The sequence below is a fragment of the Crocodylus porosus genome, unplaced genomic scaffold, assembly GCF_001723895.1.
Source record: "Crocodylus porosus isolate Cpor-Errol unplaced genomic scaffold, CroPor_comp1, whole genome shotgun sequence".
Classification (NCBI taxonomy): Eukaryota; Metazoa; Chordata; order Crocodylia; family Crocodylidae; genus Crocodylus; species Crocodylus porosus.
This window is the reverse complement of record NW_017728918.1, coordinates 17,142,185-17,167,325: the sequence shown is the minus strand read 5'-3', so window position 1 is coordinate 17,167,325 and position 25,141 is coordinate 17,142,185. Positions and strand designations below refer to the sequence as shown.

General features: G+C 39.9%; 1 long non-coding RNA gene across 1 annotated transcript; it reads left to right on the top strand.

The window, feature by feature from the left end:
• The first annotated feature begins 5,873 nt into the window (after positions 1-5,873).
• LOC109312187 lies at positions 5,874-23,387 on the top strand. Its single transcript, XR_002101721.1, has 3 exons — positions 5,874-5,885; positions 7,115-7,121; positions 23,287-23,387. It is a non-coding gene; the product is annotated as an uncharacterized LOC109312187 (long non-coding RNA).
• The last annotated feature ends 1,754 nt before the right edge of the window (positions 23,388-25,141 follow it).

Genomic DNA, 25,141 nt, shown 5'->3' with positions numbered 1-25,141 from the left:
TGCCTCAGTTTAATCTATATGAATGTCCCCTTGTTAAATAACTAAGGGTCAGGTTGTGACCACTTTGGTCACACTGGTGAGTGACTATCACAAGTAGACTCTGACTTCAGTGGAATTATTCACATAACTAAAAACTCACACCCTGTCTCCAGCAACCAGACACTATTTCACTTATTTGGTGCCCAACTGTGAACCTATCCCACCCTCCTGGTGTCCCTGAAAAAACACTAATGCCACTAAACTTTGTAGATAATCCTACTGCTTACAGCTTTTTATGATATAATCTTGAGGCTAAGATAATGGTGTATTACAAAAGCATTAACATTTTTTTCAGAGACTTGAACACAGTGAAGTAAACATACTTAGGCATCTAATAGGTAGACTGAAACCTACCCTTGGTATAGAAGCTGCTATTACTTGTCATTGGTAATATATGTCTGTAATGAGTTTTACCTACAAATATGCTCTTCTTGTTGAATTTAATTTCAATGTCTACTAGATACAGCAGAGGACTTGTTTTTCTAGGTACCAGTTTTTCATTTTTTTATGCTACTTAGTCACATAAGGATATCTTTGAACAGGTGTTTAACTTGTTCATGCCTCATTATTTACAGTAATATAACTGGTATTATGATTCCTAATAAGCTCTGAAAACCTGAAATGAACTTTCACTGCAGCTGCTTAATGCTATACTCAGTCTAGCTGATATAAAAAGGACATAAAAGATTTATGTATCACATCTATTCACATACAGTGGTATTGGTGCCCATTCAGCCTAACTTGTTTAAAGAAAGATTTGAAGTAGAGAAGCAAGACATCTTAGAGGAAAAATTTCCCTTCCTTCATTCATCCCTCTTTCAGTCAGAATTGATCTCTGAAACTTTTCCAGAATGCATCTCTACTTGGTTTCTATTTCAGTTAAAAGCTCTAGTCATGATTTTTCCCTTCCCATTTTTGGTACCTCCTTTTCTGATCTTCAACACTGTGGTTTGTTGGCCAGACTAATGTCTTGTTGCCCTGTCCTCCAGAAACATCTCTCTCACTCATCATTTTCACTGGCTAATACCATCAAAACTCTCTCAAATCTAAACTAATTTTTAAATTAATTTATCTCCATAACTTTACATCCAGCAAATCCATCGTCTATTCATTTTACAGCTTTGGTCTGTTTACAAATCACACTCACTTGTGTTGTCCCAGTTATGCTGACTCTTTTATCCACATAGGTTTTCATCAAGTTGTCAGTCATCAGGAAGTCCAAAGTGCCAGAGCCACTGAGTCATTCTCTATATGTCAGAGCTGTGAAATTCCATGGTTCCTATTATGGAGGGCTGGAGCATTGTTTTATTTTATTCCTGTCTGGGTGGATTTGTAGCCCATGAATTTTCCTTTGAGTTTATTTGGACCTGAAACTCAAAATGAAGTACAGTCAAACTTGCTATGTTTTTACTGGTTTCCATGTCAAAATCACGTGAGAGTGCAAAGCATAAATCCAAGTTCAGTCAGTATTATCAATAAATTGTCACCCAGTCTTATTGATAAATGATGCAAGTGAGTGTTAAACATTTGAGGTCTGTCTGTTCCTTGACTATAATCTCATTCTAATACCTTCTTCCTTGCTTTAGCCTTGTGAATTAACCAGGTGCATCATCTATGCTGAGCCCAAACTTGCATTGAACTCCGAACGTATGAGTAACAATTTCAGGATTAAGACCACTTTTGATCTCACTTATGCTGGTATAGTGACAATCAAATTGTCATATTGATTCTGAGTCCTGCTAGAAACAGTATTGCTTTATTTCACTAACTCCAGAACATTTCAGAAGAGTGTACCAACATACAAAGAAATTATGTGTTCTTTCTTATTCCCCTTCTACGAACGCAGCCCCTGTTCTACATTGTAAATTGGAAGCAACTAGAGGACATCTTTCCAAACCATTTTGTTTACCACTCTTTCTATGTTATGGGAAATATTTACTTATAAAATCCATAATTGTTACTGTTGGATTTTCAGGTGGGAGTTTGTCTTCTATGAAGCAAACTTGGCATTAGAGAATATAAGGAAAGCAAATGAATATCGTAACTTTTATGCCAGAAATCTATTTTCTTCTCTCCAAGACTTTCAGACTGGGATTTCTATTCAAAGTTGTATTCTTGTAAGTTTGCAATTCTGAAAATAAATTTAGGAAAATACCTTTTTAAGGGTTGCTTATTTTATATCCAGCTCAAAATCAGGCTTTATTAGAGTTTTAGTCCTGGCTAGTATTGGGAGTTAAACAGTTATTTTCTTTACTGTTGTGTATAAGAAGTAGTTCACATGTAGAAAAGCTGGACACGCTGAGAACATTTAGTATGACTGATTATTTAAAATATGCTGCGAAACACTTTGGGTTTAGAAATACTTATGCCCTGAAGACTATCATGAAGAATGACTGCATTCCACAGTAAGAACACTGTTTGGAAAGCTTTGCTTAGTTTAGCCTACACGCAATGATAAATTGGATGTATTGTACTGTGTATGTGCAGTTTTTATGCAGGTGTTTTTGTTTGGTTTCCTTTTACCAAAAAACATTTCTCCTCCACCCCTCAAAACATTTAAGATAGATCCCAATACCATGACAGACTCTAGAAAATCATGCACAGCATTCAAACACCTTTCATAAGCTTTGAATAGCAGTGAAAATCCTATAGATTTTCAGACCTGCTCTACCCCTACCTTCCCTGCTGTATTACTGAAACATTGGAGAAGACCCCAGTGAGTACTGAGTTAACAGGGAAACTTGGGGGAGGGCACAGAAGTCGTTAAGTGGACACGTCAGGGTAAAGTAGGGATACAACTGCTTTTTCCAATAATCTGGACACCAGTAGACATTTAAACTCAGTTTGTTATGACCATGTATTGAGCAGATAACTGGGCTTCACTATTGTCTCCAGTCAGACAGTATTTATGTTCCTTGAAATCGTGAGCGCAAATCATCATGGACAGTGGTGTGTTTGCTCATTTTTTAAGCCTAGAAAATTAGAATTAGGGGAAAAAAACAACAAAAAAAAGAAACAGCTGCCATCTACCAAATATATGGAATGCAAATAGTAAGCTCTAACTCAAAAAGATACCACCAATGAGTCTGGAAATAATAGACAGTTGCAAAATCTGGTGGGGATGTGAGGATGTGCAATGAGGGCCTCTATACACTTGAATAAAGCATCTGATAAAGCATCACATTATTTTTCTCCTTTCATCCAAACTGAATAATAAACATTTTGAATTACCCAATTATTAATTTTGACCCTGATCATGTAAAAATGTAAGCATGTGCTTAACTCTAAGAACATCAGTGTTCATATTGACCCAAAGCTCCATTAACTTGAAAAGGATTCCAGGGTGTCCAATGTTAAAAGTGTACTCAAGTGATTTCCAGATACTTTAGATGCATTTTCCAGAACAATTTTATGAATCCAGGACTGCTATATTATACTGGTAACCAAATGTATATTCTGGACTCCCCTCTCTAAGGGAACTGCAAAGTTACATTTCCATGGAGGTCTCCTTCAATCCATGTTTTGTTAGCTGAGATGGCAGCTTCTTGTTCCTATGGGTACTAAGGAGAATCAAACCAAACTTCTTCACTGTTTTTTTTCATGAAAGTCAATACGAGTTTCCTTTGACTACTTAAGATTTGTCAGGCCCAGAGACTAGCTTCTGTTATGGTTCCTTCTTACCACTTTGTTAGGGAAGGAAGCCACACAATTATATTTATCTATAGTATTCCCAGAACAGAGGAACCAGAATACATATTCTTGCTATTAATGTAGACACAAATAAAAAGCCCCAATGGTGATATCATTTATACTGATGATGGGGTTTCATGGAATTGTTACTAATTTAAATGTATTTGGTAGTGTAAATTAGCTTTTGCTGAGCTCCACACTGTTAGAGATAGGTTGCTTCTAGGACACAAGCTAGTTCATTTAAAGATGGTCTTCTCACTGCTATCTGCAGTCTAAACAGCCTTAGGGACACAAGTTCCTGAATGTCCTTTTGAGCATTTCAAGTACCACTGGTATTCACAGACTTCTGCTTAACCCTAATACACTTATTCAGTATGGTAGCTTCTCAGAGAGATATCCTTTTAAACCCCAAAACCAGAGGTGGTTGATGCCACACAGTGTGTGACAGGGATGGATTACTTTAGATATGCCCTGTTCACATGCTCTCCCTCTAAACCCCATTTATCACTTGCCACTGTTGGAGACAGAATATGGGGCAATGTCTTATAATATCATCTGTTTCCATAGATGTCTACTTGGACCCAGGTACACCAAAAAATATGGCTCTGATTATAGTTGTTACCATATTCCTCAAGTCAGCCACCATCAGGACTACTTGTAGAGAAGGGTATTGTTCAGTATTTATATGATTGATATATAAACGTAACAATAATTACAGGGTTTTGAATAACTGGGCTCTAATTCTGTAATGCAAGTCCTCTGTGGTCAACAATCCATCTGGAGCATTAGTCTCGTTTCTCAATTAACCTACATGGAATTACAGCTATGATAGTTCTTTTAGTCGTAATCTATACAGGTCCCAGTACTGAAGCCAAAGGTAAAATGTGCCTTGACTGGGTTGGAAAAGGACTAATCCCATAATATATGTTTTAGCGGGGATGGTACAGATGTTAAAAGCGTACAGATTACCTCTATGTGAATGTATCATAATCAGTGTCTATTCAGTCATTCTAACTAATTGAAGTCTACTGGGTTTATTTTCAGGCCACTTATTATTATGCATTCCTTGGTCATATGATATATGCAACACACCTTGGAAATTATAGAAGGGAAAAAAACCCAAATCACAACTCCAAAAACCCCCCAGAAAACCCAGAAAAAATCCTGGAAAATGAACAGTGCACAAAGGATTCTGATAATCTTTGACACATTTTTGTTTAGTTGCATGTGATTGACGAAGATGAAATAAAGTGCATTACAGCACAGCAATAGGGGCCAAGCCATTTGCTAAATAGCTAATCCACCTCCCTCCCCACTTTCTTCCAGGTCAGCCTTATTCACAATCCAAACTCCATAAAAAAAAGATACACTACTGGAAACCAGAACAGCAAAAAGAAGATCACCAGAGACTTGGATCCTGGCAATCAGGATAAATTCTTATACATTCCAGTAAATTCTTTTGAAACAGAACAAACTGGAAGCTGAGAGGCCTTCCTGTGCTTTAAAGGGAGCTTAGAGCATGAACATATTGTACAGGTCATAGAAAAACACTGATTCTATACATCGGGCTTTATTTTTGTTAAGGAGTGGCTCACAAACAGCCTTTAAGTTTTTTGCCTTAGTCAAAGTGAACACTTTGTCAACATACTTCAGTGTGTAGGTCATTTATCTCAATGGCAGCTTTGCCTATGTGCCATTCATTACTGGCCTAATGCAATTGGTCAGACATGTCATGTAACATTATTTCTGCCTCTAAATGGATAACTGAAACTTATAAACAAAAGGAGGTAAATAAGAGAAGAATTCAATATCCCTGCTGGAACCATTCCACCTTCACAGAAATACACATTTCATGAGTACCCGTGAGTTTATTTTGCTGTGACCAAAACAGTTTTGTCAAACAAAGCTTTAAAACAATTGTGAGAATGGGTAAAAGAAAATCACCATTTTAAAAAAAAGTATGAACGAACACTTTTAGTGCAATACTCTTCCAAGTAGTAAGTATTCAACACACACTCTGGTTCTTTTACTTGCATACACACAATCAAACTAGACTGAATATTTTTTTTTTTTTAGTAATTATAAGTGAGAGTGAATGGGTTAACTTTTTAAAAGGTAAAGCACTGATAACTTCAATTAACAAAGCTGCCAGTTCAGTTTCTGAGTTACAGGCAAGAATCTAAAGAGGGGCCACAGCTTCAGAGAGATACAAAAACCCTTTGAGCTTCTCCAGTTCATATTGGCACAACTGCAGAATTGCTTTTGTCCTGGGCAGTGTTACAGCATGAGAGAAATGGGCAGTGGCTTCTGCAGGTGCCCCCCCAGATTCAGGAGGCACCAGTCACTCATGCCAGTACCACAACTGAACAAGACCTGTGTGTCATGGTAGGCCACCATCAGGACTACCTGCAGAGAACATGAACCACCACTGCAATGCTGCAGCCAGCACAGCTAATCAAACCCTGGCACGCATCTCGAGCAAGGCTAAAGATGTCATCCTCCCGCTCTACTCAGCCTTGGTGAGACAGCAGCCGGAGGACTGAGTCCAGTTCTGGGTGCTGCACTTCAGGAAGGATGTGGAGAAGCTCTAGAGAGTCCAAAGGAGGGCCACACACATGATTAGAGGCCTAGAGACCAGGTCATATGATGAGTGGCTGAGACACTTGGGACTGTTCAGTCTGGAGAAGAGAAAACTCAACAGGGACGTGGTGGCAGGCTATAAGTATATCAGGGGAGTTCATCAGGGCCTGGGAGAGCAACTATTCACTAAGACCCGCCCAGGGGAAGACAAGAAATAATGAGCACAAGCTGATTGAAGATCACTTCAGACTAGAATTAAGAAAAAACTTCTTTACAAGTCGAGTGGTGAGGGCTTGGAACAGGCTTCCCACAGAGGTGGTACAGTCACCCACCCTGGCCATCTTCAAAAAGCGTCTTGTGCCCATCTTGCTGGGGTCATCTGATCCCAGCAGTCTTTCCTGTGCAGGGAGGCCAGACCAGATGAACTGTAAAGTCCCTTCCAGCCCTTAAAAACTATGTAACTAGGAAACGATGTTAAAAGTGGGACCTCATTTCCAGTGAAACGTGTAGGACACCTTTGTATACTCAGTGGGATGCCTTTTCCTTATGAATGTGGAGAATGAGAAATGAAGCCTGATGTTAAAAGCACCTAGGTGCCTAGCTCCCATTGATTCCTAGCTAGGAAATGGGTTATTAGGCTATTCAGTTGGTCTAATAAAAGGTATCAGATTTACCCAGAGAACCTTGTCTGCCCATGTCCTTAGACAGATACAGCTACAACCTACACCTTTGTTTGTAACAGTTCATTTTATGCAGGTTCAGCTTAGAGGTTTTTAAAACGAAATTGTCATAATTTTACAAGGAGGCAGTGAGTTTGACCACCCGAGACCCTGCTCCTGCCTTTGTTCAAGGTAATTTGCATCATCACAGTGCCCTGAGATACCTCACCACATAAGAAATCCCCTCCCAGAAGAGCATTTCATCCTTCTACTCTTCTGTGAAATATGAACCATCATAACCAGAAGGAAATATGACTACATCCTGCTTCCACCAAACAGCTTTGATACCTCAAACAAACTATTCCAACTTTTCTCTGAGCCTCGCCTGCATAAAATGAACTGTTCCAAACAGGAGATTTTACGACACCTTTAAATCTCCTATGAAGTATGAACTTTTGTTTTTTCACGTAGGAGAACATTTACAATCTTTTTCCCCTAAGCCTAGAGAAGGATGCTTCAAAAAGCTTGCAATTAAAGAATTATTTTTGCCCCAAATCTAGTTGGTCTAAGAAAAGATATCACCTCTACCACAAGGTCTGATTCTATTTATATTAAGTTTTTCAATACGCTCAAGGTACATAACATCAACCATTCAATTTTCAACCTTGTTAGACTTGTTGGAAACTTTTTTCCTTTATTTAAAAGGGTAATAATTAGAGACAGAAAAGACCAATTAAATCAAATCTATCCACTTCAAGTGTAAAATATAAGTTATCTTTTGGTGTCCAATAGGGTTATGTCAGCAAGGTCTTTGGCCAGAGTCTGTATATGAAGAGATCCATTTGGCAGCCAACTGAATGAGCATGTGCTACTGAAAATGAGTAATGGTTGCAAAATTAAGTTTAGAGATTATATTGGATACCATGATGGCTGGCTTTTAACCAAAGGTCTAGAACATAAAAGGCCGACTATTAAAATAAAAGCTTAAATTTCACCTTATATATAAATCACACACTAATATTTTTCCCAGAGTGCTATTGCAGCCTTTCCTTCCCAGTTCACAACTCTTCTCATTCTGCTGACGTACAAGCCCAGTCCAGCCAATATGAATGTCAGCACACAATTTTCCATTGACTACAGTGGCCATTGGATCAGACCCTAGATTTTTCTTATACTCTGTATCCTATGAGAGGCCAGTTAGAGTAAGAAACATATATTTTGCTGTTCTCATATTTTTACCTTTGACAGTATTGTCTGCATTCATGGAAACTTTGGCTGTACAAATCAGTCATTCCTTCTTGTTGATGAAAGTGATACCCGCTCCATTATTTATAACATGTTTAGCAAACCCACAGGAGTTAAACAAATATTGGAATCCCACAGGAGATCAACTGCCTTGATGAGCATAGCATAAGTCACCCGGGCTGAGGTCGTTCACTCAAATATTTCTGTGTGTAACTATCAAGTTACAATTTACTGTAATGGAATTAACAGTGCATCCCCCTAAGTCAGGTGCAAGGAATGATCTCAGGTTTAGTACCAATACTTACATGTGCATCATCTGCTGCTTTCCAAGGGACATGTCTGATCTCAGGTGATTTATATTGACCTAGCACTAATTTCCAATCCTTTGCAGAGCATAGCCTTTTTCTGTAATACATTTTTTAGTCCTCGTTCTCAGGCTAAAACTGCTTCCAGTCTGTAAGCACTTGCATCCATCTCCTTCATGAAAGGGGTTTTGACACAGATGACCCACACCTGGAGCAGTCAAATAAGTGCCTTGCTTACCTCTGCAAATGTCAAGGCACTCCTGATTTTTAAACCAGGTCTCAGGTCCTCGTCTTACCTTAGCTGGGGCATTTCCCAGACATATGGTTGCATTTTGTGCTTTTAGCCCCTGAAGGGGTGAGACAAATTATTCACTGCAGATCAGGCACCTAAAAATATGTGTTTCACTTGGGTTATGCCTTTCTTTGGAATTTCTGCGGACTGAATTTGCCAGGACCCCTGTGCCACCACTTTATACTTGACAATGAATCTTAACTTTTTCCATACTGCAAAATTATATTATAACAGGAAAAACCATTCATGACATCTCTCCCACCCAATCAGAAAGAAAGACAAGGTGTTTGCTACTCTCTGAATCCATAACTAGACATTCTCCTCAACTCTCTGTTAAACTCACTGATAAATGTCTTAATGAAAAATAAGTAGTGAATATGTACAGTAGCCATTTTCCATTTGAAATCACCTGACTGGTTTAATGTTTTAAAATAAGTAAAGGCATCAGAACACTTAATAGCCTTAAAAAAACAAACAGCAAAACCTTGCAACATATGGGAAAAAACATATTTTATAGGAGGGTAAAGCAGGTTCCTGAAACCTTATTTTTAATTCATCTAAATTTATTTTGCCCTCTAGAAACTTACAAAATGGGTCTGTCTTCTTTTTTTCCCTTTTATGCTTTTATATTTAGTTGTCATTCACTGAGTCTTAGCCTATAGTGAGTTTTTACAGCTGGGTAATAAACCAAATCAATGGAAATGTTGATGCAGTATTCGCCATATCAATCCTAACAGGTGTCACTAGAATAACCCTTGTAAAAGAAACATCTATGTACAATACTTACACAGTTTCCAGGACTGTGATATAAAGAGGGTGGGAGGCATAAGGATTAATTAGAAGTTTTGCTAAACCAAAATACAAGTTCTTCCAGTTCCTTTTCATTTGATGCTGAAATTCATAGCTTTAAGTTATACCAGTTTACATACCCAAATCATGGCATTAGGCATTCTAGGTCCACACTTCTGATAATCTCATGGTAAAACAAAATTGTCAATTAAAAAAAAAGGCAATTACCAGTAACTCTGATTACTTTACTTTATTCATAATGTACAAAAGTTAGGAATGTACACGCTTCACAGTATTTTAGCAGAATAGGTGATGCCTAATATATGTTTGATGTCATTATCCATTTTCTGAATTAAAATGCCCTTCAATTTTGTGCTGTTCATCTTTCAAATATATTCCAAATTGGAGGTCAAATTGAGTTTCTTTTCCAAAGTTGACACTTTGCATAAAAATATTCTTATATTAATAGGTTTTGAGGTTTTTTCTGATGGGACTTCCCTTCTCATATGAAGATACATAGGTTCATTACCTATATTGCATGTAATATTCAGAAAGGCATAGTTCAATGAAAATTATACACGTTAAATGTAGCTGGGAATGCTACTATGTTATCTGGGTAATCGTGCTTGCCTTTGTGAGATTGTATGGATTGTATTTAAGCGACATTTAGAGTTAAGTTTTTTAAATGACGCATAGTGATGTTTCCAACATCTTCTTTTGGGAATTATTTCAGACTCTCAGAGACTTTTATTACTTAAATACTGGATCTAGAGATACATTGAACAAAACAATCAAAACACACTTTATTATAAGTCAGTGCAAAAAGTAATTTTTTTCATTTTTTTCTCAGAGAAACAAATTAAAAAAATACTTCTAATTCAAGCAAAACCTTTACTTCAACCTTCACTAAATTCTTTTCTTTTTATTCACGGTAAGCATTTTTTTATCCCTAATCATTTTTCTTTAAGCTGCACGGTGAAAATGTTTGATTTAAAAAATCTTAAAATGAAACAGTATGATTTATCTTTTATTTTTTCCTGTTTCCTTTAGCCAAACTATTTGCTTGAATTCAGCCTGAATACGTGAACAGTTCAAGTCAGCCCTCAGAAGACATATTTTTCAGAGAATAAGCTATTGGCCAGTAAACAAGTAGATACATAAACCTCCCAGTTCTTGTTGGGACTGCATTGTTTTGCTGCTGCTTTAGTCCACGTGCAACAGGATATCTAATTTTCCACTCCCTCCTCACACCGTGATAGCAATATATACAGGAGTACACTTCTGTACAAGGTCCAACAGGTCATAATATCAGATGCATCTGTGCTTTCTGGTGAAAGATTAGAGTGCATTCTGCTAAGCCTTAGACAAGACCCTAAGTTTTGCAGGAGCTATAAGTACCACGTGGTTAACCTCATTTCTAAGGGCTACCGTATTCAGGTGCAGCAAAACCTTTGTACTTCTTTCCCTGAAATGACTGTAACCAGTTTCAGGTGATGAGTACTCTGAACCTCCAGGGGCTGCACATGTCTAACAGAACAGAGCATATTCACTTAACTGAAGCCCGTATTGCCAGATCCCAGGTGTCCTGTAAAAAGGAACAGTGAGATGTAGACACATGAAGTAGCTTTGCCTCTCATTATCTTCCCTCTAATGATCACTGTTGCCATTTGTTTGAAACTCCAGGAGGTCGTTTTCTCCTTAATGTGTGACACAAATGTCTCATGAAGCCTTCAGCATACAAGTGTGGGGGCAATCTGAGCAGCTTCTCCCACTTCCCAATCACTCCGTAAACCTTGATTGTGCCTTTTCACTGCAATCTGATGTTGCAAATGGTCCAGAACTGCACTGCCTCATAAGCCACACTGCAAATGCCTCCCACAGCTTCCAGACACACGCAAGCATTTTCTCCTTCCTGTGATCCTCTGCACACCAGTACCACTGTGCAGGCCAGTTCATAAGGACCCAGGGCCAAGGTGTCCACTCTACCTGTGTGCAGCTGTTGAGTCACTACTTGTTCTCAGAAGCAGGGGCAGGATAGAAACTGTGCTTCAGCAAGTGAACAAGTTGAATTTTGCCTGGATTTTGATGCATCACATGGGAAGGAAGGATGTTCCTTGTTCTCTCTCCAATACTGTGCACCTCTGTAAGGACCAGGCAGCATTTTCTGCTGCCTCCCCTGCCTTTTTTGAGATCTCTCTTAAACTGGTCTCTCCAAAGAGGTTATCCCAAGCTCTAGGCTGCATCCCAGCACCTTCACACATTATACACTGATTTTAGACTATCGTGACTCTGTATAACTGGGCAGTGAGCTGAACCACTGGAAGGATGGATGTCTAAAGGACCTGGAAACCAGCCAGTTCTCCGTGTCTTTGTGTAAAGGAGCGTTTCTGAGACGACAGGCTTGCCATCGTGGCTGCCGGGAAGTTCCCAAAGGAGAGGTGTGGTGTGGCTGTATCTCAGGGTATGAAAGGAGAGTGCTAGAGAGAGAGATGTGCCAAGGTGTTTTCTGCAATCTGGGAAATCAAGGGTGCTGGATAGTCTTTTGGGAGCTGTTAAAAATATGGTAGAAGCATGCGTAAAAGTATGGGAGAGCAGGTATAAGGGTATAACTGCCCTTCCTTCCCTAACAGCAGAGAGGATCTCTCTCTTTTCTTCTTATCTGGGCCTGCAGGGCTCGCTCCTTGGCTAGTACAAGAGCTCTGCCTCACAATTCAGTCCCTCACCCAGTTTACAATGTTGGTCCTGGGAGCAAAGGTGACACAAATTTACATTTGCCCTCTATGCAGGACCGAGAAGAGGCTGGGCAGAACCTAGAATCAGAGCCAGAGCCTCCATCCATGAGCCGGTAGATTATAATATATATCGTGTGTATGTGCCAGAGACTATAATTTACCAGGGTTCAAAATCCAATGTTGCAGCATCTAGCGTTAGATACAGTCAGCTCAATGTAAGGGTCTTCCTTTAGTCCAGTTCAAAACATAATGTATACTTGTGACACTCTAAAAATAAGATTTAAAAAATCACCTCCAGAGGGAGCACAGTATTTAAAGTAGCTCTTCACAGAATTCGTAGTTTAACAATAAGCCCCTGGGTAACAGGTATTTGCCATCCGGCTCCTTTCTAAACTTTGTGTAACTTGGCATCTCCCTAGGGGCTGTAACAGATAGATATAGAGACGTGTGTGAGGTTTTCCTTTCTATTTTGTAGTAAGATCCCACACAAATTCCAGAACAGAGTATGTTGGCAGCTTCTCGGGGCTAAAAATATTATTTATATTATCTTACAGAAAAAAAAATAGATATATATTAAGCACCACTTGACATTCATATTTTTTATTGTCTTGACATTATAAAACCCAAAGGAACAACAGTAATATTTCCCTTTTAGTGCTGCCAGCATTGATCTGACTTTGATTTCCCATCTACCTCAACATGCCTAAATGTATGAGTGTGCTTCGGAGAGACAAGCTAGTGAGATGGAAGGGGGGAAGGGGGCATTCAGCATCTATTCTTTCCTGTTTTTCTGTATGTTTGAAACAACACAGGCAGTTTGATGCTTTTTAATGAAACACTCCATTTTAACATCTGCATATGCAGAGTTAGCACGGTTTCTTTTAAACACCAAAATAAGGTGTGTGAGGGGGAAAGACCCACAGTTAGCCCAAACTGAATCCTTTTTAACACAGCGCTTGAAATAAAGCCAAGTGCCACATATGTGTAGCGTTGTGTAGATATTGCGTGTGAAGTCAGCAAAACTCGCACAGTTGCTGGGTTTCTATAGAGAAAAAACAGGCCTGACCTTTTGACAGAGTTAGCATTGCTTCTTGCCCAGATACATCAAACTGGCTTTATATTTCATCATGTGTATCTCTGGCTTTTTAAAATTACTTCATGTTCACTATTTTTAAAATTTTCCTGATCATCCAAAACACAAGGGAAAAATTCTAATAATAATAATCCTTCCCCTACAATCCTCTTCCACCCCCTTTCTTCTTTAGTGTGTTGGCAGCACCGATCAATGTTGATTCACTGAATGGAACAGAATCTGCAAGCTCTTCAGTAACACTATACAAGCTGCTACTACCAGCAGCTGCAGTTGCAGTTTGCATCTCGCTAGGGGTTTTTCAGAAAACCCACCCACAACACTCAAGGGGAATAGTCCAGGACAAGCTGCAGGTGCTATGGATATTTTCATTTAATATTCATTCTTGCAATTCAGCACATTTGTAATCCATGTGGTAAACTGTTACTTACATTTCTCCCAGCGGACCCCAACCAGATGTCAAAACTAAGAAGTTTAGTGGAGATATGGTTGCTTCTCCTCTTCAGAGTTTGTACAGTTAGATGGTCTTAAAACAAATCTGCTTTCTCAGGGAAAACAAAACATGCCTTTTTATTTAAAGACACTTTTCTTGACATTAAATAATAATAAATATTTCCAGAAATTACAGGCCCCACATATAGTATGCAGTGCTTTAATTGGATGAGTATCCTCTGTGTTTTATTAGAAGAAAAACACACACATTTTTCTTGGCATAGTCATTGTATTGTTAACAAAGAGGCCAAAGAGCATCACAATAGGAACTTACAAGCATTCATTGATGCATGTGGATGCATATATTGCTAAAATTTCCCATCAGGATTGATTTTTCCCAAAATAGGATACAAGATATCCCTTACCTGTCTATTTACTTAGTTTTTTTAGGCATTTCTGTGGCCCTTATCAACATAGCTGGTGTAATTCAAGCACATTTTGTAAATTTGTCAGCCTTTATTTTTAACTCTGATGGAAATTGAATGAAATCTACAAAAATACTGAATTTAAACATATTTCCCTAAACAGAGATTGCCTGTTTAGGGAACAAACAAAAGGGGAAAAACCCTGACCTCCTTTCATTGATGCAGTTCAAAACAGTTTCACAGGAAAACACCGAAACTGGGCAGCACTGAAAGCATAGGAGGGTATCCATTTCTTTTACTGCTCTTATTGCCAGAAAATCTGATAACCTTCCGTCCGCCAAAGCATCAGTCATATTTCCTAGGATTAATTTTCTCAGGTCTATTTTTCATTGCTCTAAAATAAAAGCGAACTGAGAGATGGTTGAAGATCACAAAAGCTCCAGATGGCCAATTCTGTAAAGTTTAAAATTTCTATACAACTATATATTTAAAATAAAAACAAAAGACTTAATCCAGCAAACACCTATGCACCTAGTAGTTAACTGAACTCAGGGAAATAGTCCCACAAAGTCTGAAACTGACCCAGAGTAGTACTTGGTGATGGAAGGATAACCATAGATCTGAATAAAATTTGGATGCTGATGTGGATGTCTTGGAATTGGGTTGCAAAGCTCAAGTAAACATAACATTTTTAAGGTTATATTTCTGATTAGCAGAAATATAACTTACTGCTCTAGTGATGAAGACTATGATCCTTACACCTTAAAGCTGAATGTGAGAGTAGGGTCCCTTTGTAGTGGATATTGCACATACATATATATCACATACAGCTGTGATATACTTATACTTTTACAGGGAGAGTCACCACTCTCCCGATAGAAACAAGACGCATACAAGTGTTTATTCAGTTTCTCCCAGGGGAAACACAGACCCCCTCCGGGAACCTGAAGGATCTTCTATGTGAAGAATTAATGCTTGTTGCTCCTCTCCCAGTCTGGACCATTAGGGGAGAGATGCACCAGAGCAAACCCCACCCTGCCTCCAGTTCCCCAGGCAAGGGATCCCTGCTCTGGGGAATGGGTGGGAAGCTTTGATGGCTGCTCCAGTCCCCTCCTGCTCCGGTCTAGATGGGGAGCAGTGCAATGACTCCTTGCCTTCTACCCACTCCCCAAACCACAGTCCTCAGTCACTGAAAGCAGAGCAGAGTAGCCACTCCTTGTCCCCCCAGCCCACTCCCCAGACCAGGGTTCCTGCTGCTCCAGTACCCTCCCAGACAGGTCCTGGGAAGAACTGGAGTAGTCCCTGAAGTTCCCTGCCTGCTCCTCAGACCAGAGATCCTTAGCTTGGTGAACAGGTTGGGAGCTTTACCTTATCTGCTCTAGGAAAGGAGCCTCTTTCCAAAACGAGGCCTTCCTTGGCTTGGGGAATGGGCTAGGAGCCTCACTGCTCCCCTCTTCTCCTGGACCAGACTGGGAAGGAACTACAAGTATTGATACTTGAGAGAATTTCTCTCAGAAGGAAAATCTTCTAGGTTGACACCTAGAGTATCTTTCTCCTGGAGGAAGCACATTTCCCCTCCTGGAGACTGGGAGCAGGGTAGAGGAAGCTACTTCCCACCTGTTCCCCAGTTTGGGGACGGCATGGGGAGTGTTTCCCCCCTGCTTCACTCCCCACAAGAAGGAAGAGACTGGAGCAGCAACTTCTCCCCACGCCTCCCCCAGACAGGGATCATACCAATCTGGTGAAGGCACAGTGAGCAGGACAAAGGGAGTGGCAGTAGGTTGAACACCTGTATTATTCCCATTCCCAGAAAAATATTTTTACTGGTGGAAATATTTCCCCTAATAGAAATGAACACTTGTTCATGGTCATAGTAAGAGACAGTCCCAGCTCTAAAGAGTCACTTTGCTCATGGTAAGACGCGGGCTTGATTTATAGCGCAATCTATTTTACCTTACTGAGATTTCTATTTGGGTGGGTATGAAAGTTAGAGTAAAGTGGGCAGCTTACGTATGACACGTTGTTGTCTTGACTTCTCTTGTATCTGTCACCTATGAAAATATGAACTGCAACATAGGCTGAAGGCACAAGTAGAAGTAAGCTCAGAGGTCTTACCCAAATCTCACATGGTTGACACTGGGCATGTCTACACTTTCATTAATGCACTTTTGGTAATGCACATTAAATTTAGTGCCTCCATTGTGAAACTAGAAAAAGGCTCATTAGCCTATTTTAACGTACATCAGTGAAAGTGCACGGTTTCTTTATGACACTTTAATGTGCATAAAATATGCTAATTCACAGGTATAGACACACCCACTGAGCACAATTTGAAGTTTCTGAATACACAAAATAATATCCTGGTTACACTGAAGTCACCCAGGTAGTTTGTTTACTATTTACAATAACCAATAATAGCTGGGCAAGAGAATGCATTGTTCACTTTGGCGTGTTCAGCCATATGGGGCCTCATTCTTGATTCCCAGTTGGTTGTCTCAGACTCAGGAGAACTAAATTCATTCACATACTGAAAAAGAAATGAAAAAGAAAAAGCTTGAGGGCACTGACCATTGGATTTTTCAAGTATTTCACCATTCCTGAAACACCTGAGCTAAATGACTTGTGTTAAGCTGCTGTAAAAATTCAATAGTGTTCATTATACTACAGCATTTCTCATTTCCTATTTGTGGTGAAGTGTGGGTTGCACACTGGGCTGCAGTCTGGAACCTGTAATGACAGTGGTTCAAGGCCAGTTAAAAGAAATTTTGGTGTTCTCTTTTAACAATGCTAGCAAGGTAGTGGCAATAAAATCGTTGAATGCATAACAAGGTTGTTGAATGAGAAGCATATGTGTTGACAGAAGAATGTATTCTGTGCAGAGTGAGAGAGACTTGTTAAATCTGGGTGCTGCATGGGGTTTACAGAAGGGGCAAGGGACAGGGAAATCAAAGCAAGAGAATGAATGAGAAGAAACAGCACTAAGAATGAATGGCATGTGAGAAGATAAATTATTAGTGTGCTGAAAAATGCAGGAAGAAAGATTCTGGGGGAATGTGATGCTTGTAAGAGAGACCCTAGCAGCTATAAAATATTGCTAGGAATAAAATCTTAAAAGATATCCAAATTACTTAGACCTCAGTTCCTTGAAAGTGACTTAAGCACTTAAGAGCCCACGTCCTATTAATTTCAATGCATCTTGGGCTCTTTAACATTCATAGCTTCTAAAGTCGGAAGGGACCCAGTGGATCATTGTGTCCAACCCCCTGCCCCTGGCAGGAAAGAGGACCGAGGCCAGATGGCACCAGCCAGGTCATTGTCAAGCCTCCTCTTGAAGACCTTGAAGTCCCTCAGTCTTTTCTGAAAATAGCACTTTGGAACCCCAGTCATGTAGGCACATTTGAAAATCTTACAATAGAGCATTTTTTAGTTACTTAAAAGCAAGCCTGTGTGAAGTGAAGGAGAAAGAGGTTTATGGTCATGAAAATATCTCTGCTTTCTAATGGCCATTTCTATAAAGTGTTAGAGGATAACATTATGTACGGGAGGGATGGTCTAGGTAAAGTGGTCCAGCTTCAGAGCATAGGGATACAATAGATGACCTCTTGAGGTCTCTTCTAGTTCTATATTTCTATATACTGGAAAATGCAAAATTATGGAACTATTAGGAGATAAAAATTTTAGGAGTTGTGCTTAAACCCTTACTCTTCTTGGGTTTTTTTAATATAAATATAAAAAAAAATGAATGCTATATTGATAATAGTTTATATATGTAGATAATAGTAAATGAGTTGAAGTAAGAAATTACGGTATTTTAGTTTAAGTTATTTTAAGTTAGGTAGTATAGATTGAATTAGAATATATAATATTACCTTTTAGTAGATTTGACCAGAGCAGAACTGTTAAGTAATTTTAGACTTTCACGGAAATCATTTGCATAACACTTATTCACACTATTCTGGCTCCTTCCATTGTAATATTTTTGCACTACTGTTAAAGTTTCATCTGCCTACTGTCCAGACTTCTCCCTCCTCCTTTCCCTGTCTTTCTGAGCTGACATTTTTGCTTACATTTCTGCCCTCAATTCCTTCCAAAATATATGTTGCACATTGTCCTGCAAGTTCAATGAATGGGACAATGGGCAGCTCGTCCCCTGCTTACACAGATGTACCCTAAGACCTCACTGGGGTACTTGGTTGCAGTCCTGGGGTCAGGACCACCGATCAGCTGATTGGCAGTCCCACCACCGGCGCCTCACTGGAGTGTCAAGAGGCACTCGGGGGGCTGTGTACACTTACCCCTGAGCACACAATTGGTACTGCAAGTACCTAGCAAATATGAAATGACTGTGTGGTAACTGCTAGTACTGCACAGTCCCAGTAGCGCACGGGTCTTTTTCGACCCTACTACAGAGTAGCAACAAGTTACTATGTGTTACTACTCATTGCTACTGTGCAGTCGTGGTGCCATCAATTAGTGCCCACCAATGCTATGTCACTGTAGCGATAAGCTATGTCACCATAGATCATCGCTACGGTGATGTAGCATCTCAAGTAGATCCAAAAAGGGGAACCCAGACAGTCATTCCCAGGGCTTCAGCACCGAATCCACTGCATGACAGGAATAGGAATTCCTGAGCCCATGGGATCAGGCCCTTGAAGCCCGGGGTGTGTCTGCCCAGAGTGTCTGGAGAGCATAGGCAGCTTCAGGCTGCCCGTGCTCTGCCACCATAAACCCAACAGATGTCTGCTACAATAACGCAGCACAAATTTATACCACTTATGTTACAGCCACAGACTTTGGGCATTTGTGGTATGACAAGCAGTATGGGTTTCTGCTGCTTGGCCTTTATGACGCCATAAAAAAATTTATGGCAGCACAAAGACAATGCCTGTTTCCCTGCTGAGACATACCTTTTGAGTCTCTCCCGTGTTTCCATTATTTTTTAGGTGTCTATAAAATAAAAACAGTAAATATTCTGTAAAAGTAATAACTGCGCAGTTTCTAGGAATATGAAGCAAGCCCTTGCCTGTGTGAAACAGGACTGGAAAAACAATAGTTTTATATCTATTGTGTACTTTACTTCCAAAATAAGCAAAATCCCTCATCTCTTGTTGCAGCTGGGTATTTGTTTTTAATTATGCAAGGACAAAAAATGCTGGCATGTAGGTGCCTTTTAAGTAGAACTCCAGCCCTTTTGTCTCCCCAAATGATTCTAATATCATGGAAATTTAGCATAAGTAAAACTCCTACGTGGATTTGTTTTTTATTAAAAATCAAGAATCATGTTCTTCCCTGAATTAGCCTCTGCCACTCATTCCCTCCCATGGAAATCTGTGCAAAATTTGTTTCTAAATTTAATTTATCTTAATATTTTCCCAAATATATCCTGGTCCCAGATGGCTGAAAGTGTCATGCTGATGATGTGTAAAGGATCAAACTGAACTCTCCTATTTACAGCCTGATTTCACAGATGCTGAGAATCTATGAATCCAGTTGAAATTAATAGTACAGATGCATATGGAGCATTTCATGTAATAAAACTCTGAAGAACTGCCTCTCTCTTAAGACCCAATCCTGAGGAGACAAGCTTCCAATGAAGAGCTAGCTTACAGTCAGGCAGGGGGGCCTTAGAGAGCTAGAAGGGAATTAAATCTGGTCTGAACAATTCTGTTGAAACAATTTTAATATAAAAATAGGGCTTTTGAAAAATGTCATGGCAATCCAGCTATCTGCTTGTTTGGTTGCCACAAACAGAAAATACACATCTGCAATGAAACATTGTCAAATTGTACTTAAGGGTAAAATTCTGAAAGTTGAGGGGTTTTTTTTCCAATCAATATGGAAAAAAGTTTCCAAGGGGCTCCCAAGGATGCTCTTGACAAGGAATTAGAAACCAGAAGAGACTGAAGACATGGGGAAGCATCCAAGAAGATGAGATCAGCACCATTGTGTTTCTGCTCATCCTGCAGACCTGGGCCCCATTTAGCAAAACACTTCAAAAAGTGAGTAGTTTATCATGTTTGTATTAAGTATGTATGGATTTGGAGCCAGACATAGCAATTAGTTCCCTTCCTAAAGACAGCATGAAGGAGAAGGCACTCAATAGGAGTGCCTTCAACCACCTCTGAACCACTCATTCCCTATTCTACACCTATCTTTATCAACTGTTGGCCATCCCATGACATTTACATCCTTCCTGCTCATGGTTTTACATCAAGCTGATGGTCTATCTGCATTTCTAGGGAAATGTTGGGAGAGATTCGATCCCTTAGGTTATAACAAAGTTTACAGGAACTGCAATTTTCTTGCAGCCATATCTTCCCTCTCTGCAAATTGAGCTTATACTTGGGCACAGGGGAGTAAATAGATCTGTTAAACAGTTACTTTCCCTTTTATCTTAGAAAAAAAATGATAGTGAAGTGAAGCACCAGCTAGGTAATGGATCAATTCTTTTAGGGAGAAAGACAAGACAAGGTATAGTTAAAGCCAGAATTTGTTATTCAGAAACAATTGAGAGTACTTAAGGTAGATAAATCCCAGTTCCGTATAACATAATTTCTTTCACTAGCTTTAGTACAAGGCATGAAATTAACTGACATTCTTAAAAATGGGGGGAGATTCCTGAGGATTAGAAAGTGGCAAATACAACTCCATTAGTTTAAAAAGGGTCAAGAGATTAAAGACCAGGAAACTAGAGACCAGTGAGTTTAACATCTGTTCTAGGGGAAATCTTGGAAACTTTCAAGTATGTAGTGGGAAGAACACCTGGGAAAGCAGTTGGGTTAAATGTAGGCAGCATGGAATCAGGCAGGTTATGTTTAACCATAAATGTCTGTAATAAATAAATAATAGACCTGATCTACTGAAGTTCCTGAAAGACATCATAGTTAAGATGGGAAAAGGGAAACTTAGTGGTCGGATACAGCAAAATTCAATCGTACCGAATGGATAAACCAAGAGGTCATGAAGTGGGTGGCAAAACAGGATGCCAGGTAGAAAACTGGCTGAATATGAAAGAAATATAACTGTGCAAACTTGTAGGGGGTTAAAAGTAGAATGGCTCAACAGTCAGCTTGGGGTCCCCTGGTAGACATAATATAGACAAAAATATGTTATTAGGATTCAGTTACTGGAAACGAAGGTCCAAGTATTCCCTGAAATGAGAAGTAGTCTAGGATGGTGTTACTCCCTCCTCGAGCATAACGTATATTACATCAATTTAGCTCATTTAATTTTTTTTTTTAAATATAGGTTGATTTGGGATGATCATGGTGAGCAATAGTACCCCTCATGATTTCACTTTCAATACCCTCCTTTCTTCTTCCTGCTTGCCTACTCCTGAGTCTCATCTCAGATTAGGCTGTAATCTCTCTATGATAAGGGTCATGTCTACAAAACACACTGGGTGCATCCAGATGAGTTCACACATGCAGGATGTGGCGCTGAGACCCGTTTGCAGCTCCACGCACCGTATGCGCCACACATACAGGCTTTCCCCACACTACTAATTTGCAGCATGGGAGGTAGGGTTGATCCAGGAAAACCCAGTGTTAAAAAAAGCCATGCCTAAAACAAGCAGGGCAGTGCATATAGCAGCAGTGTGTGCTGCCCAAAACTGGAGCCTGGCCAGCCACAGCCATGCTCCAGCTACTGGCGAGGCTCCCTGCTGCCAGACTGCCATGGCTGCAGCACCCAGAGGCCTCCAGGACCCCAAGTAAGGCTGCTGGGGCTAGCCCAGGTGGTGGCCCCAGCCTCCCACTCAGGGCACTGTCCCGTGTGCCAGAGCCTGCGTGCATGGGTGTTCTCCAGAGACCAGTAGCAGTGGCACATATTGTGCCGGTGCTGTTTGTCCCAGGACAAACGCATGTTCCTGCTCATGGGGACACATCCACTGAGGCCTCAACCAGGGGAGATCATAAGGAAAATGTATCAAGAATAGCAACACACTAGACAGCTGTACTTAATAAGGAAAAAGCTTAAGCAAGAATACCAAAAAAATAAGGCAACAAAAAACAAACCCCGAAACAAAACACAGGGGTTTTATTAGATCTAGGATAAACAGTTGAAAATAGGAATTTTTGGAGGAATTTTATAACAGCCAAGAGACAAAAAAAGTTCTTCTTTTAAAAACCATGATGATGAACCTGTCTGGGAATCTCATACTGGTGCTTTCTCTAAAACAGATTTGTTGGGCCCAGTTCACATCACAAATAGATCTAACTCCTGATTTTAAGCCTCACCCCAACAAAGCCCACTGAAAGAACACCTCTTCTCTGTTAGGACGAGGCCCTCCGCCTCATTCATGTCCCTTCTCCAGGTATGTAGTGTGCAGTATTTGAGAATGAGAATACAATGAATACCTGGGCTTTTTCCTAACTAGCATGGGTCTGCAATAAAATTATGCAACAGGATGGCCTGCCCCCTTCAGAAGTGGCAGCCCTCCTGGTTAAGGCCATTCAGCTGTGAGAAAGCAAAAGGAAGCCAGCTGTGGAAGACCAGCTTGCAAGGAGAAGAAGCTAAGCTGTTGTGCTGGGGAAAAGTTGCAGTGAAAGTCACAGTCACACTTTCCTTTCAATGGCCAGAGGATGGAGGATTTTGGTTTTCCTGTCTGTGCTGTTAGACTGAAGTTAGTTTGGTGGAAATTGAATTGCCTGAGGAACTAATAGCTGAGTTAACTGGCCTGCAAAAGGCAGCAGGAAAAAGGACCAGATTATAGATCAATATATACTAAACTGAGCTGGTCAAAATATTTTTAAAAGACTTTTCTTTGATGAAACTTATGACAGTTTAGCAAGGAAGGTTTCTCAGTGAACAGGGAGACCTGACTCCTTATAAACCAGTGATTTGGGCATTGGCAATGCATGTGATCCACATTCAAAGACTTTTTAAAAAAAAGGATAGCTGAAAGTTGCTTTTCTCACTTCTCTGCAACCAGAATTCAGCAAGAACGGAGCCCCGTTTTAACACTCTTAAGGCCACTGCAGAATTGGCAGCAGCTTTTGGCTAAGCTGTGAGAGAGTTAAAACTCTAGCTTTTGCCTAAAGTAGCCAGTGAGCTGGCTGAGGGTGAGCGAGCTGCTCCATTCAGTCAGCTTTTGGCCACGACACAGGAAAAATCTCTTTCTGAGTTCTGCTTTCTCAAAACAAAGTGTGTGTCTTATTTGGGGCATGTACAAAAACGTAGTAAAGAGGGGTTATTGACCAGCTTGATATGTAACTATTTTCATGAATTCTGAAACTTTTTTGGTATATTATGCTGCCCAGTAAGCCGAGTATGATTTCTAGTAGATGCTAATCTTTGTATATCTATAGAGATGACTTAAATGCTAGCTTTTTCCAAGGGCTTCAGAAATCTTAATTTCTTTTGCCTCATTTAAACTCTACAGTTTTATCATCCCAATTGTATAAAGAAGAACATTTACACAAAGAAATGGGGACTTCCCCCTAGCCTTACATGAAGTCTATGTCAGATCTGGGAACAGGAATTAGGAGCCTATATTTCAAAATAATCCTGCCTCCCTAGCTCACATTAGACAAAGAGGCAAAGGAATTACCCTCATTGAAAAAGAAAAGATTTACTCTGACATCACCAGAGCTGATAGGGCTTTCTTTTCCACACAGAGAACAAAAAATTGAAAAGCAAAACATTTTGGCTAAAAACCAGAGTATTTTAACCACTACTATGGTACCTTCTGGTAGTCATAGTTTTGGTACCTCAAGCTTCATTTTCCCCAAATTTCGTGATAGTATTATATCTTCTGTGACACACAATGGTCACTGATTCCCATAATACACCATATGTGTAGTCTGAGAATGAAGAAGAGATGAAGCATGGGATATGTAGTCCAGACTGTCCATAGAAAAGAGCTTGGGACATGAGGCAACTAAATTATAACGCCAATGAAGCAGTATAGCAGCATATCCAAATACAAATATTTTGTTTTCTAGCATATGGGATTTTTGAGGAAAATACTATCCTTCAGTTTTCTGTGTAAAGCTGGTACTTCACACAACAAATATTAAATCCAGAAAACTAATTTCCTATTGATTAAATGCTTCATACAAGAACTTTGCCCAGTTTTAGTCATGAGCTGATAGTTCACAAAATTATAAGGATGAGTGGGAAAGCTAATGAATAACTCTCAGGTGTTCATGAAGGATCTAATTCTTCTCCTTACCATTATGGACTAGTGTTAAGCCAATTACCTTCAATGACATTTCTCATGATTTATACTGTAGTGAGAGAATTTGGCCCAAACAGCTCAAATATGATGTTGACCCTGTAGTTACTAACCTGTACTCCCAACAAAAATCCAGTCTTCTGCTTGGGTTATTTGATCTCTGGAATACCATGAGTTGGGATGGCTCAAGAAATGCTCAAACTGGGACTGCAGAGAAGAGGAGAGAGCAGTAGGGGTAAGAGCACATTCAGAGGAAGCAGGGAGTCACTCCAACAGCATGTTTTTCAGGGAGTGTAGCGTTCGTAAAACACCTTTATATCTGCAAACAGCCGGTAAAGGTGTGTGGTATCAGAATAAGGGGTGTAAAAGTGAACCACAATCTTTATGTGCTGTAACTCAGCATAGCTTCAACCAAGGTCTGGCCCATTATACCACATTTAGGCTAAGTACAGATAGTCAAAAAGCCCAAGGCTGAATTAATTCAATCTTTGCAGATTACTCTAAGATGCATAGGTTGAACTGATAAGCAAGTGAACAAACATTCACTTTTGATTCTGGAAATACAGCCACGTGCCCACAGTGGCCTAAATCAGGAGCCAGGGGGAATTAGAGCACGCCTCCCTGCTTGGCTGCTGCAGATAGCTTGGACCAAGGCTTGCGCTCCTACCCTGCAAGACAGGTCT